The sequence below is a fragment of the Dipodomys ordii genome, unplaced genomic scaffold (genome assembly GCF_000151885.1).
Source record: "Dipodomys ordii isolate 6190 unplaced genomic scaffold, Dord_2.0 Scaffold11, whole genome shotgun sequence".
NCBI classification, from domain to species: domain Eukaryota; kingdom Metazoa; phylum Chordata; class Mammalia; order Rodentia; family Heteromyidae; genus Dipodomys; species Dipodomys ordii.
In genome coordinates, this window is record NW_012267227.1 from 12,113,036 (window position 1) to 12,125,449 (window position 12,414).

Below are 12,414 nucleotides of genomic sequence, written 5' to 3' on the forward strand. Positions count from 1 at the left end.
GTTTGAATAATCTCTGTACCACATAACAAGACAGCAGAATGAGGGATAAAATCAGCAGAACCAATTTTTAAATATTTCATGGATGTCAATGTGTTTGTGGCAAAAACTGGTTTGATTTTTATTTTATTTGCTGGAAAATTATAAACTTTCTAAAAGTGGGAGGACAAAGGTTAAATAAAAGTAATAGAGGGGACAAGAAACAAGAAATAGAGGAGGCCAGTCTGAAGTAAAACCCGATTGTACAATTTAGTGTACAATATATACTAAAAAAATTATGAAAAATGTCAGGAAAAGAAAACAAGCTGTACTGAGAGACAAGTATGGGGGGGGGGGCGATGGAGAAGGCAAGTGAGATAAATAAGGGTAAATGTAGCCAAAGTACTTCATAAACAGTACAGTTAAAATTGTTTTAATGGGAGAAATGGAATGAGGGACAGTGACAAAGGAGGTGAGTTTGTTTGATCAGGGTGCTTTGAATGCATTTTATAGAAACATCACACAATGCAACACCCCCCCCCGAACAACTAATAGGTTCTAATTTTTTAAATTTTTCAAAAAAAAATTATGATGATGATCTTCAAGAAGCCTTGGCGCTGGTGACTCAAGCCTGTAATCCTAGCTCCTTAGGAGACCGAGAGCTGAGAATTGTGGTTCAAAGCCATCCCCTTGACCAGCAAAAAGCTGGAAGAGGAGTTGTGGCTCGAGTGTACAGTGCTAGACCTGAATGGAAAAAGCTAAAGCCAGTGTCCAAGTCCTTCGTTCAAGCCCCAGAGTGACACAAAGAAAAGAAAAAGAAGGAAAAGAAAGTTATGGAGACCCAAAGGTATTACTTTGAAGTTCAGGCACTTGTGGGGGGGTAGGACTGGGTGGGGGGGTCCCTCAGCGGGGAACAAGGGAACAGCACATGCCAGCGGAGATTTTCCCTGAGACACAGATGTAAAAGTAGCCATAAATCCCACCCAAAATATCTAATCCACCAGAGTAGAGCTGGGATGATAACTCCATACCCAGACAGACTATCCCTGCCCTGAGCGTGGCTTCAGGACAGCGTTTCACTACCTGAGAGGCTTTTTACCCATCACACGAGATAACCATTATTCACCATTTCCTCTCCTCTGCCTCCATATCTCGTATCTACCACAACCCCAGGGACGTCCCAGGTCTCTAGTCCTTTCTGTAACTCAGAAAGGAACGTGTCAGCTGACTTTTCTCTGAGTATCATGTTTTGTGTGACTCTTGAGCATCTGTCTATGCTTAATTGGTTTTCCTATTGTTAATCTGCCTTATGTCAATTTAATTCAGTTCTTACCCATGGTATCTAGAAAGATGGAAGCCATCTCACCTCCCCTATAAGATTCAGCAACAAATTGCTAGGCACTTGGTAAACTGCACATTCATGTAAAACTGGGACCAAACACAGAAATCCATGCATAGGAGAAAAGCAGTTTGTACTTACCCTTGGGCCTGCTGGGGCTATAGTTTGTACTTACCCTTGGGCCTGCTGGGGCTATAAAGGCAAGACAGCTGAAGGAGCCCATGGAGCCAGACTCGGAAATAAGAACTGGGAAATAAGCTGAAAACCTAAAGCAGCGATTTCCCCCCAACACCTCCTTTTTACATGTTAAATGACAAACACAGGGTCTACCATCACCTGCCTTCTCCTTTAAGATGTTAAAAAGCTACAGACTCTTCACAATGGGGGAGACCTAGAGAAAACATGTGGGCCAGTCTGGCAAAAGGAAATCCTGAAACTCACCTATTGTTCCTATGTTTGTGTAGGCTCAGGTCATATCTCCACATTTCAGAATTAAAAAACAACAACACCTTAGCCTGAGTGTCGCTAATGGTTACAGCCTGCTAGTAGACCTAACCACAAGCCAACTCAGCAACTATGACGCCCACCAAAAGGCTATCTTTTTAAATCTATCTATCTATCTATCTATCTATCTATCTATCTATCTATCTATCTATCTATCTATCTACCTATCCATCTCTAGCTGGGCCAGAAGAGGAGTTTAAACACAGGCCCTCAGGCTCTCCCTTGGCTTTAGCTACCCATGGCTGGAGCTCTACCACTTGAGCACACCCACCTTTCCTTCCAGCTTTTTGCTTAACCTGCTCTTTAAAAATTATTATTAGCCTTTAAGGGTTATACAAAAGGGGTTCATTTTGACATATCCATATTTGTTTAAAACTGGCTCCTCATTAGACTGTCCCCTTTTTATCGCTCTCCCTCCTGGTTCTTAAAACAACTTCAGATTTTTTGTCTGCCTTCACCTCTCAATTTGCTTCCCCTACAACCCCCCGCCCCACCACCACTAACAGGATCTATTTTATTTTCTGTCATTCATTTTTAAGCACATATTAATTGTTCCTAGAAGTTGATTCACCCCTTAGTTATTCTCTTTCCTCTTCCCTACTAACCTGGTCTTTATTCAAACTTCCTTATGTCATCTTTTTTGTTGTTGCTGTCGGTCATAGGGTTTGAACTCTGGGCCTGGGCGCTGTCCCTCAGCTCTTCAGCTCAAGGCAAGTGGTCTACCACTTGAGCCACAGCACCACTTCCAGTTTTCTGGTGGTTAATTGGAAATAAGAGTCTCACAGACTTTCCTGCTGGGGCTGGCTTTGAATTATGATCCTTAGATCTCAGCCTCCTGAGTAGCTAGGATTACAGGCATGAGCCACCAGCACCCAACCTCCTTATGACATCTTGAAGCCAGATACAATGTACCTCAGTGTCCTCCATCTCCTCTCCTGACAGTCTCTTCCATTTTCTTCCCCCTTAGTCCTCTCAAACAGTTGCACAACTGTCAAGATGTCTCTCTCTCTCTCTCTCTCTCTCTATATATATATATGATACTACATACACATGTTTATCTTTTATGTCTAGCTTCCACATATGAGAGAAAATGTGTGACTTTTGTCCTTCTGAACCAACATATTTCACTTATCACGCCGTTCTCTAGTTCCACCATTTCCCTGTAAATGACAATTTCATTTTTCTTTATGGCCCAGCAATATTCCATTGTGTATATATGGCATATATTCTGATTTTTTTTTTTTTTTGGTCGTGGGGCTTGAACTCTGAGCCTGTCCCTGAGCTCTTCACCTCAAAGTGAGTGCTCCGCCCCTTGAGCCACAATGCCACTTCTGGTTTTCCAGTGGTTAATTAGGGATAAGAGTCTTGCAGAGGGCTGGGAAGGTGGCTCAGTGGTAGAGCACTAGCCTTGAGCAAAAGCAACTCAGGGACAATGCCCAGGCCCTGAGTTCAAGCTCCAGGACTGGCAAAAAAAAAAAAAAAAGTCTCATGGACTTTCCTGCCAGAGCTAGCTTTGAACCACGATCCTCAGATCTCAGCCTCCTGAGTAGCTAGGATTACAGGTGTGAGCTATCGGCGCCCAGCTACAGCACATGTTCTTGATCCATTCATCAGTCTTAGGGTATCTGGGCTGTTTCTATGGCTTGTCCAGTGGGAATGGCGCAGCAATGTGTGCAGATGTCTTTGTCTCCTCACTTACGTTCCTTTTGATGTGTTCTCAACAAGTGGCATGGCTGGATTGAATGTGAGTTCTAGTTTTTAGTTTTCTGAAGAAGCTCCATTTTTATTTTCATAGTGCTTGGGATAGGCAGCACTGATGGGGATATACAACAAAAATCTAAAATGGAAAAGTTTTCCAGGCCTCTAGTCCTTAAGGAGGAAAAAATCAGTGACCAAGGAAGAAGAGACATCAAGCTTCTGTAAATGACCTCAGCCCTGCAGGCTGCTCCTAGGATAGGAATGTCTCAAACTCAGTAAATACCCAAATCCCAAAGGCTAAGACTTTCCATCTACTGAAAGAGTATTTGTAACAGTATATTTAAGCTATTGCTGCCATTAGCTAAAAGCAGGAGAAAAGTGTGGCATCTCTGCCACCATTGTGGATCTGCCTTTGCACTAAGCGTCTCTTTCCACAGTCACTTGACAGTCACATTGAGTTTGGGGAAAAACAAGACTTACCATCAATGTCTTTATAGCCAGGAACTAAAACTACCCCTAAGGAGCAGCAGAGCCCCCCTGAGAGGATAATGACCTCTGATGACCAAGCTGCACCCGGAGCAGGAGAGATCATCTCATAGGAAACAGGTGTGATAACCACCACAACCACTTTTCTGGAAGCTGGGGTAATCAGAACAGAGATAAAGATCCACTAGACTACACCCATAAGGGGACATACTTTTTGTTCTCTGCCCCTGATTCTGAAACCAGGTTCTAAGACCCCAGGCCCAAAAAGTCCAGGACTCACACATTAGGTCAAGCCATTGGCCACCATACTGCCAACTGAAGAGACATGGTGAAGGGGCAGAGAAAGGAGATGTATTACATGGCAGCCATGGGAGAATTGTTGCTACTTTACTATTGGTCTGAGAACAGGGAGGAGTTGCCTGGCAGGTGAGCTTTTTCCTTTAAGTTATAAAGAAGAGCTGGGTGCCGGTGCCTCACGCCTGTAATCCTAGCTACTCAGGAGGCTGAGATCTGAGGATCATGGTTCAAAGCCAGTCTGGGCAGGAAAGTCCCTGAGACTCTTATCTCCAATAAACCACCAGAAAACCGGAAGTAGTGCTGTGGTTCAAGCGGTAGAGCGCTGGCCTTGAGCTGAACAGCACAGGGATAACACCCAAGCCCAGAGTTCAAGCTCCACAACCGACAAAAAAAAAAAAAAGATATAAAGAAGAATATAAGAATATAAGAAGCCTGACACTGGTTGCTGAAGCTTATAAACCTAGCTATTCAGGAAGGTAAGATCTGAGGATCACTTTTGAAAGTCTCTGAGTTTTCAGTTATGCAGTCCTTGGTTCTATTTATTAATTCAGTTAATTCCTTCAAATGAATACTTCCTATGTATTCAGAGAGGGATATTGTGATCGAGATAGTCTGTCCAATTTAATATCAAAGACCCTAGCTTCATCGGGCTGCAATCGTGGAAGAGGAGGAAAATGATAAACATAAAATTCCATATTTCAAGAAGAATAAGAAGGTCACTGTGGTAGCAAATAATAGAAAGGGGTGAGGTGGTTAGAATCCAAGTCATAGAAAGTCTTTATAAGGAGGCAACGTTCAAGCTGAGATTTGAAAGCTAGAATAGAAGACATGAAGATAAACTATTCTAGATAAAAGTAAGAAGGGAAACAAAATTCTCAAATGAAATAAGCTTATTGAGTTCTAGAAACCAAATGACCACATGCTGCGCATAATCAATTAGGACAGAGTTTAGTGATTATGCAAGGCTTTGAGCTCAGAGGGCAGTTCAGGATTTGATTAGGATGTATTATAATCAGTAAGAAATGCAGTCAGCCTGAACATTTTTTGTGAAGAATGATCTCAGAGATGGCAGAAGTTACAGGGGCTGTTTTTAAAATCCAGCTCAGAGGTGATTGTTTTTGGGCTGCTACTATGGTGGGAGAGGTAGGGATACACGTTAGAGACAAAGCTTGATGATAGACATAGGGTAGGAGACAAAGAGGAGTCACAGTCACATTCTGGGGGTCTGACATCTGTAATAGTGGACCAGGACTGGTGTCATTTGCAGAATTGAGCCTAGGGAGGACCCTGTGGGAGGGGAAATTTGAGAGTTGGAAAGTTTGGGCATCAGGAATGTGAATTCCCAAAGCTGCACTCTAAATCAGAGAATCAGGATGTCTTATTCCCTTGAAATCAAAATCAGGCCACATCTTGAAAATCAATTACTACAGAAGTGTGAAAGTAAGAACACAATCTCTTTATAAGGATATCTGGTGCAAAAGGTGTTTTTTTTTTTTTTTGCATTAGAGTGCAATTGTTGTTTTTTTTTTTTTTAATTAGAGTGCTAGCCTGAGCAGAAAAGCTTAGGCACTGAGTTCAAGCCCAAGGACCAGCACAAGAAAAAAAAAAAGTCACAAGGTACAGGTGGCTCACACCTGTAATCCTAGCTTCTCAGGGTTGAGATCTGAGGATCATGGTTTGAAGCCAGCCTGAGCAGGAAATTCTGTGAGACTCTTATCCTTAATTAACTGCCAAAAAAAAAAAAAATCCAGAAATGAAGCTGTGGCTCAAGTGGTAGAGCTTTACCCTTTAGCAAAAAAGCTCAGGGACAGTGCCCTAGCCCTGAGTTCAAGTCCCAGCACCAGCACATACATTAAAAAAAAAAGTCAAACTATGTTCCAGTATCTTATTGTGAAAACCTAAAACAATTTTTTTTTCCTGGTTGTGGGCTTATAAACTCTAGGCCTGGGCACTATCCCTCAGTTCTTCAGCTCAAGGCAAGCACTCTACCACTTGAGCCACAGCGCCACTTCCAGTTTTCTGGTGGTTTATTGGAGATAAGAGTTTCACAGACTTTCCTGCCCAGGCTGGCTTTGAACCATGATCCTCAGATCTCAGCCTCCTGAGTAGCTAAGATTACAGTCGTGAGCCACCGGTGCCTGGCACCTAAAACAATTTTATTCTTTGATTTCAGCTTGAGAACTCTCAAGTGTAAGTTAGTGTACAATATTAAAGTCAATTGTTAGCCAGGTGCTGGTTGCTCACACCTGTAATCCTAGCCACTCTAGAGGCTGAGATCTGGGACTGGAAATGTGGCTTGGTGGTAGAGTGCTTGCCTCACATGCATAAAACCCTGGGTTCGATTCCTCAATACCACATACACAGAAAAAGCCAGAAGCAGTACTGCAGCACAAGTGGTAGAGTGCTTGCCTTGAGCCAAAGAAGCTTAGGGACAGACCCCAGGCCCTGAGTTCAAGCCCCAGGACTGGAAAAAAAAATTTTTTAAAAAGGAGGCTGAGATCCGAGGATTGTGATTCAAAGCCAGCCCAGGCAGGAAAGTCTGTGAGACTCTTACCTCCAATTAACCACCAGAAAACTGGAAGTGGCGCTGTGGCTCAAGTAGTAGAGTGCTTGCCTTGAGCTGAAGATCTCAGGGACATCGCCCAGGCCCAGAGTTCAAGCCCCACAACTGACCAAAAAAGAAAAGAAAAAAAAAAGTCAATTGTTATGACACTAAGAAGGAACTTTCTTTAAAACATTGCCCAGGTGCCAGTGGCTAACGTCTGTAATCCTACTTAAGAGGCTGAGATATAGACGATACAGGCTCAAAGCTAGCCTTGGAAGAAATGTCCAAGAGACTGTATTTCTAATTAGCCAGCAAAAAAGCCAAACTGGAGATGTGGTTCAAGTGGTAGAAAACTATCCGAGAGCAAGTAAGGTAAGGGAGAGAGAGAGGCCCTGAGTTCCAGACAAGGAACCAGCACAAAATTGATTAATTATCTTTCCGTTGATTACCCTCTACCACTTTTTCCATTCCATTGTACTTTACTTAGCATGCTCACATATTATGGTAATAAATATACTTTTATTTCCAAAAGGATCAAATATAAAACCAGGAAGCAAACTCAAAAGTACAAAAATTTCTCTTTCCCTCAAAAAGTAAACACTAAGGGGTGAAACTATTTAAAAAATTGGCTCACATCATCATATCTGGAATATTTCAAATTTTCAATGTAATAAATTTTTATTTCCTTTCAAGATTCCTCATGCCATTATACTTAATTTATCTCTTGTAGACTAAGAGGCTATTCTTTTCTCTGCTTTCTAGTTCCTTGATTTACTAGATAAAAATTAAATTATGCTATTTCCTTGTTGATTCTAAATATTTACAATGATTAGCATTTTTTTGCTATTGTTCAGTTTTGTTGAGTTCATCTTTCCCTTTCTTCATTTTTAAACTTTTTAAATTCTGATCCTTTTTTAACTTTCTCTCTTTTTCTCTTTCTCTCTCTCACACACATCCTTTTCCTATCATACCTATCATGCTTCAGGTTTTTAGAAACTTGTAAGTTATTCTTTTACTGATTTTTTTTTTAATTTGCTTGTCTCTTTTTTTTTAATCTAGCCTAAAAAACACATCTGGTTTCTATTCTGATCAGTATTCCTCTGAGAATAATTTCATATTATAGAAGACAAACAATTCTCAAATAATAAGCCATAATGATGCAACTCCTGGTAATTTAAACTTTTATCCAATAATTTTAAAAGCTATTCATGCTGTCTAATTTAGCAGGCTTTCTTGCTTTCCTTCTCTTTCTTTCCTTTTTGTTCTTTCCTTTCTTTCTCTTTTTTTTCGTTTTTCCCTCCCTCCCTCCTTTCCTCCCTCCCTCCCTCCCTCCTTTCCTCCCTCCCTCTCTCCCTTCCTTTGATAAAAATTTGTGAATTCCGGGCACTGCTGGCTCAGGCCTGTAATCCTAGCTATTCCGGGCTGAGATCTGAGGACCATGTTTCAAAGCCAGCCCAGGCAGGAAAATCCATGAGACTAGAGACTCATCTGCAATTAACCACCAGAAAACTAGAAGTGGTGTTGCGGTTCCAAGTAGTAAAACACTAACCTTGAACAAAAAGAGCTCAGGGACAGTGCCCATGCCCTGAGTTCAAGCCCCATCACATACAAAAAAAAAGTTTGTGAAGGTAAGATTTTATCAGTCATTATTTAAAGCAAGATAATATTTGAAAATCTTTTTTTTTTCAGAATGAGAGCTTTTGGAAACTAAACATGGAAAATGACTTATTCTTCTCATTAGTAGTTCATTTCTGAGAGTTCACAAGTTAAATGACACATTGTAATGGGAATGAAGAGATTAGCAAATCCTGTGTACTGAAAAAGGGAAGACAAAAATTTGAACCAGTTAAGAAAAAGCAAGCCAGGTGCTAGTGGTTCACACCCTGTAATCCTAGCTACTCAGGAGGCTGAGATCTGAGGATCATGGTTCAAAGCCAGCCCAGGCAGGAAAGTCTCCCAAGCCTCTTATCTCCAATTAATCACTGAAAACCAGCAGTGGCGCTGTTGGCCCAAGTGGTAGAGTCCTAGCCTTGAGCACAAAGAGGCTCAGGGACAGTGCCCAGGTCCTCTTGAGTTCAAGCCCCACACCAAAAAAAAAGAAAAAAGAAAATAATCATTAAGACAGACAGTATGGAAAATGACTCCTAAAATATAAAGTTTTATAAGCAGAATCATGTCATAATGAGAAAATATAGTATCTAAAGGCTGTTTGGATCAAACTGGTCTAAGAGCTTTTGGGATTCAGATAATTTGTTTATCCAAGCATATGCAAATTGAATTACTGCTTGAAATAATTCTGTGGCACAGACAAATTAGATAAATTCTCTGAGTCCACTATGTACAAGAAAGCCTGTGGCTCATGCCTATAATCCTAACTACTCTGGAGGCTGAGGACTGAAAGTTGAAAGCCAGCCAAGGCAGAAAGTCTGTGATATTCTTTTTTTTGTCAGTCATGGGGCTTGAACTTTGGGCCTACACGCTGTCCCTGGGCTCTTCAGCTCAAGGCAAGCGCTCTACAACTTGAGCCAGAGTGCCATTTCTGGTTTCTGGGGGTTAAATTTCCTGCCTGGGATGGTTTTGAACCGTGATCCTCAGATCTCAGCCTCCTGAATAGCTAGGATTACAGGCGTGAGCCACCAACACCCAGATGTGATATTCTTATCTCCAATTAACCACCAAAAAACCAGAAGTGGAGGCATGACTCAAGTTGGTAGAGCACCAGTCTTGAGTGAAAAAGCTCATAGCACCCAGGCCCTGAGTTCAAGCCCTAGTACAAGAAAAAAAAAAAAATAGCTACCAGTTTCCCTTTGAAGAAACCTGAAAGTCAGGGACCTGAATGCTAATGTATGAATGCAGGAAGGAAGGAAGGGAAGGAGGGAGGGAGGGAGGGAGGGAGGGAAGGAGGGGAAGAAGGAAAGGAAGGAGGGAGGGAGGGAAACAATACAGTCCCAGTGCAGTATAAGATCTGAAGTGGGAGTCTGGTTAACAAAAAAGGAGACTGTTTGGGCAATTCTAGAAGGAGCGTTTCAGTGTTTCCATGTTCCTTACTGTATTTTGTAAGTTGCCCTCAGTCATCTTGGAAAAGCATTGGTGCTCCCTGCAGAGCAGCCTTGCCTGCCTCCCCGAGGCAGCAGTGGTGTCTCAGAAAAACTTGCAGAACTTATTTTGCCCACAGTTGAGGGGACAGAATTAATAGCCCCTGGGGCAAATTCCGTAACCAGTGACTGATGAGAGAGAGTTAATGAATGCCACCCCTTCCCCCCAATCCCTTGTCCCTATCTGGGCTAATTCTGAGCCACAAGCACATTCTCTCCCAGTCTCTTGAGGGAAGGTCATAACCTTCACTGTGGTATCTGCCTTCTTGCTGGTCTTTCATTGGCCGCCCTGATTTTCCTACATCACTCCCCACTCCTTCCAAAAACTGGCTTGCTCTTGAATCCTTGGCACAGAGTTTGCTACTGGGGAACATGAATTATGTGTAGGCATAAACAATAATAGAGATATTTAAATACTTTTTGTTTGCTTCATTTTTAAAGTAACAGCAACTCATTTTCAAAATGATTAAACTAAAGAAAAAAAAAAACCAATGTGACAAAATGATTTACATCAGTCAGTGGATCTAAGGACAAGGCAAGAGGTATTTATTGTAATAGTTTTACAACTTCAAGTGTTTTCAAGATAATAAGCCGAAGAACATGCTGGATGACTTCTGGCTTGAACACAAAGCATAAAGTTTGTGTACCCCCGTCTCCTTATGGAAGGCATCCAGAAGCAACAAAGAACAGAAAAAATAGCACTGATGCTACTTACAGTAAAACTAGAAGATAGATAAAATCAAAGCATAAAAAGATACAACAGAAAGAGAACCGAGTGGGTGGATAAAGAAAACAAATAAGGCATGAAACATATCAGCCAGAAAAATGATACTGTATGCAGTAGGAGAAAGGTATAGCTAAATATTTTACCACACATTTTTAAACTTCTACAGATGGCAAATCAGAAAGCATAGAAGAAAAGTATAGTGAAGGGTCTGATCGAAAAGACATGGGGGAAAAAAAAAGCCTTCCAGAGGCAAAAGTAAAATTGGAAGGAACCCAAGAAAGAATAAGAAAACATTAGTGAGGAGATAGCAGGGAACATAGAGGAAATAAGAAAAAATAGCAAAAGGGAAAAATAAAAGAATTTTATACACCACAGAAAATGATAGATAGTAAAGACCAGCACTTATGTAGAATGTTAAAAATGTCTATCTCTTAGAAGTTGAGAAGAGATGGTAACCAGAGGCTGGAAGATGAAGAAAGGAGGGATTGGTACTGAGTTATATCTAGGTAGCAACAGCAGGGTGACTACAGGTGACAAGTATTATATATTTCAAAAAGCTAGAAGAAGGGATTTAGAATATTTTCCTTAGAATGTGATTGATTTTTGAAGATGCAAATGTTTAACCTGATTTAAGCATTACAGAACATACACACAAAAGCATCACATGGCATCCCACAAATAGGAACCATTTTATGTTTTCACATACAAATACAAAGAGAAAAAAATTATGAATGGGCAATAAGCCAGGTTATCATAATTATAACTATCTATGAAGAGGAGGCTTTAAAAAAAAAGCACTTTCATTATTATCACACTAATGCTTTGTCAGTAGCCTCTTCTAAGATGAACAGAATGCTCAGCCCTGCTCTACAACAGGAGTCTCAAAGAGGTTAAGCAGTTCATCAACTTTTCAAAAGCTGGACCTTGGGATATGGCAACAATAATGCAGAAAAATTCAAGCATAGCAGGGTGCCAGTGGCTCATGCCTGTAATCCTAGCTACTCAGGAGGCTGAGATCTGAGGATCATGGTTCAAAGTCAAAGCCAGTCCAGGCAAGAAAGTCCATGAGACTCTTATCTCCAATAAACCACTCAGAAAACCAGAAGTGGTGCTGTGGCTCAAGTGATAGAGCGCTAGCCTTGAGCTGAAAAGCTGAGGGACAGCACCCAACCCAGAGTTCAAGCCCATGTCTGACAAAAAAAAATAAAAACCCACAAAAATTCAAGCATACTCAATGCTCAATCCTTTAATTTTGTGTCTCTATATGTCTATATTTGACTTTCACTATATAAAGGATATTTTTGTAGAGTTTGTATGTGTAATTAGTGGGCTTTGGTTTGGTTTTGTAGTTTTTCTTTTCTTTCTTTTTTTTTTGGTCAGTCATGAGGCTTGATCACTAGGCCTGGGTGCTGTCCCTGAATCTCTTTGTGCTCAAGGCTAGCACTCTACCACTTTGAGCCACAGCTTCACTTCCAGTTTTCGGGTGGTTAATGGAGATAAGAATCTCTCACAGACTTTCCTGCCTGGGCTGGCTTTGAACCATGGTCCTCAGATCTCGGTCTTCTAAGTAGCTAAGGTTACAGGCATGAGCCACTGGCGCCTCGCTTGCTTACCCCTTTTTCAAGCATCATTTAGTGGGTTTTACTATGCTATGGTGGTATGTGTGTGCTTTGTATGTGTGTAGGGGGGGTGACAAATTTTCATCCTCTTTCCCCTTCAATAGTTCCTCTTCCCCAACCCTCCTGTC